At 38.8% G+C, this 3629-nt stretch overlaps 1 protein-coding gene and 1 long non-coding RNA gene across 2 annotated transcripts in view; one reads left to right on the top strand and one right to left on the bottom strand.

Annotated features, from left to right (window-relative positions):
• LOC307120503 overlaps positions 1 to 1417 on the top strand; it is a 35391-nt gene extending 33974 nt beyond the window's left edge. The window contains exon 4 of the long non-coding RNA XR_013815804.1: positions 502 to 1417. This is a non-coding gene — a long non-coding RNA (uncharacterized lncRNA). The remainder of the gene's footprint in view (positions 1 to 501) is intronic.
• slx9 (SLX9 ribosome biogenesis factor) overlaps positions 1 to 3629 on the bottom strand; it is a 37089-nt gene that overhangs the window by 19357 nt on the left and 14103 nt on the right. The gene's annotated exons all lie outside the window — the stretch shown is intronic.

Genomic DNA, 3629 nt, shown 5'->3' with positions numbered 1-3629 from the left:
AAATCAACATTTTGATGATATTCTAATTATATGACCCAGCACCTGTATATATAAAAAATACATTTATACTGTTAAATGACATTAAACACAAATCTAAACATCGAAATGTGTAATTTCATTATTTTACACCAAAATGAAAATTAAGTAAGAGTTTAGCACCACGTGTTGTTTTTTAGGTGCTCGTTAACTCGTATTATCCATAAATTAAATTTTTTAAGCATAATTTTCTCTTATAATAACTTAAAAGGGTGAAGAGATAGAGATTGATTGATATTTTGCTGCCAAATATGATCTGAAATGATTACGTTGAACCAATTCATATTCTTTCCATTCAACTCTAATTCCCAGACTCTGATCCACAACCAGTTTTCCACATTCAAACCCTGGTCTGAGCCTTCAAAGTCACAGCTAAACTGCTCTCAGATCAGACGAATGCGATCCCAAGCTTCAGCCACCACAGAAATAACACAGTCGTGTTTTTCTGCTGTATCTGCCTGATAGGGATCTCCGTCCTGCCCATATCTCCTCCACCACTCCTGAGGCAGGAAACCCAATCCGCCTCTGCATCGTCTGTTTGCCACAAACCAGGGATAGAGGGGGGAAAATCCATCATTCCCACCACATCCATCCCAGAGAGAGCATCATGTTCAGAGAGCTGGCTGAACGGACACCGCCAATTAGGAGCGGACAGAACCCGCGGGCGCTGGAGGTGGAGGAGGTCAACTCCAGAGGTCAAGCCCAGACACTGATACCCCAATTAAAGAGACGGAAGACCTGGTTCGGTCACAGCAGAGCCACAGATCAAGCACATTCACATCCAGAGGCAGGGAGAAAGTGTGGTCTAGTATAGCCATATCACACTATACACTATACTTAGCACACTGAAAAAACAGGAAAACACATGTTGTCCCAATTTACTTAATCGTATTATTTGTGATCTACGCAACAAATTTGTTGTTTCTCTTCTAAACATGATTTCATTGCTTTCGATTAATGTAATTCTCTAAAATGTGCAATCTACTAGATTAAATTATTTGGGGTGAATGTGAACCAATTAAGTACTCGAAATGATTTTTGCTAAAACTGTAGTTCCCAGCATGCTTTGTTTGGGACTTGACGACTAGAGTAAAATTGTTGAAATTGAGTGTTATTTTATGTGTTTTTGGGCTAAATGAGAAAAAGGGGGAGACTTTATATTGTTTATTAGTGTTTAATGTTTAATTAGTTGGAATTATTCGAACCATTTAAATTACACTGGGTTACCATAGTGGAGAAGAGCGGAGCGATTGCTTAGGCTGTGGACTGACTCAGCACATGTCATTAAAGAGCATTTCACACATAGCACATATATGATGTGTTATTGCTGGCAAATATAATGAAAGCTACTGAGTGCTGTGTTATAGATCAGTCAAGTGACAACAAAAATATATACAAAAATAAACGTGTTTTGATTAAAGAGGGCAGGGTCTCAAGCCCCCGTGAGCACCACTGTTGTAATGGAGCCATATAAAATCATTGTGAGACTACTCAATTCGGTTACTTAAAAATTACTTAATTCCATTATGTTTGAAATTATGTGAACAAATTATGTTTGTTTAACTTATTGAATCATGTGGAACCGATGTACATGATTAAATCATGTAAATTCCAACACACCATTTTTTTCAGTGCATATACTATTAGTATATTAATAGTGTGTGTGTGTGTGTGCAGGGCTCCAGACTGCGACTAAATGGTCGCATTTTGCGACTAAAATTTGAGAGTGCGACCAGTAAATTTGCCTGCGGTCGGTACTGGAGAATTAAGAAAATACACTTACTATTTATAATTGATAGACGTTATATCTGTCAAATTCTATCTTTCCCAGCCGTTTCTATATGAGATAATATTAAACCATTTGTCCGTGATGTATTTTTGCTATTCGCAATCCAGAGAGAGAGAGAAAGCCTCAGCGAACACAACACACAGTCAGTTTAAAGGGTTAGTTCACCCAAAAATGAAAATTCTGTCATTAATTCCTCACCCTCATGTCGTTGGACACCCGTCAGTCCTCCGTTCATCTTCAGACACAAATGAAGATATTTTAGTGTAAAGCTGATGCTGAGAAAGGCTTCAGATAGGCCTCCATTGGCATTCAGTACATTTACACTCACAAGACCCATAAAAGGCTCTTAAAACATCGTTACAAAGTCCATCTCACCACAGTGACTCTACAATAATTTTACGATGCAACGACTAGTTTTTGTGCGCAAAAAAAAATCAAAATAACACCTTTATCCAACTTGTTCTTGTCTTCCGTGTGCGCCTCCACGACGCATGCGCGAGAATATGACGTAGCGCCGGCGTTCGGGAATCCATGAAATGCACACTCTAACCCCATTTTGAGAACTACGCCGAGACCTAAAGCACGATCAATGTAGAATTCAACAGCTTAGACACGAGCGTCTTCCTCTGCTTGTAAACAAATCGCTTCTGGGTCATGTGTCCGAACGCCGGATCTGCTCATATTCTCGCGCATGCGTCGTGGAGGCACACACGGAAGACAAGAACAAGTTGGATAAAGGTGTTATTTTGATTTTTTTTTGCGCACAAAAACTATTGTCGTCGCATCGTAAGATTATTGTAGAGCCACTGTGGTGAGATGGACTTTGTAACGATGTTTTAAGTGCCTTTTATGGGTCTTGTGAGTGTGAATGTACTGAATGCCAATGGAGGCCTATCTGAAGCCTTTCTCAGCATCAGCTTTACACTAAAATATCTTCATTTCTGTTCTGAAGATGAACGGAGGACTGACGGGTGTCCAACGACATGAGGGTGAGGAATTAATGACAGAATTTTCATTTTTGGGTGAACTAACCCTTAAATGAGTGACGATGGCCAAGAGAACTACACAACAGTTTAGTCTGCTTAAACTTTAGGGATGTGCTGTGATATTAAAATACATTTATTTTCGATTTCGGCTTCCAATAATTATAACAGGATGATATGAGGTAAAACTCTTCCTATAGCCGTGTTCAGTCGAGCTCATCGTTCGCTTCACAGCTGCGCCGTCATTTCTCCCTAAACCTAAACTTAACGTCAGATTCAGTGATTGTTGTAAACTGCAATCTCTACTGTTGCTAAACTGCGGGATGGGTTTGATAATAAACAGATATTAAATGCACAATAATCCGCGCAAGAGACGCTGTTTCCAACTTCAAGGTGGCTTATGTGTGTGTGCTGCGAAATGGACCGACTTGCACTTTATATTTTAGGCTTCGTGTGCGCGTCTAAACCATCAAATAAACAAATAGCCGGTGTCAAAATGACCGGATTGGAGAGTAGTTACTTTAACAGTTTATATCTTAAATGGGCGTAAATAGTTTGGAGAAATAGGAGAATATGAGATTATTAGTTCTGCATTCGGTCTTAAAGGGGCAGCGTCTAATAAACCTGCTGACGATTGAGCCATTCATTCGAAACAAAGGCAAAGAGAAAATATTCACATCTCTTGAATGAATAACTTTATCTTTTATAAGCATTAATCTATCAATTTATACAGTGAAAAGTATGCAGTGTTATTTTACATTTCATTACTTTATCAGATTTCTTTGTAGGTTTGTTCTTTACTGTAATATTAATGTTAGCAG

The sequence above is a fragment of the Gobio gobio genome, assembly GCF_949357685.1.
Source record: "Gobio gobio genome assembly, chromosome: 24".
NCBI lineage: Eukaryota > Metazoa > Chordata > Actinopteri > Cypriniformes > Gobionidae > Gobio > Gobio gobio.
This window is presented reverse-complemented; position numbering and strand designations above follow the sequence as displayed.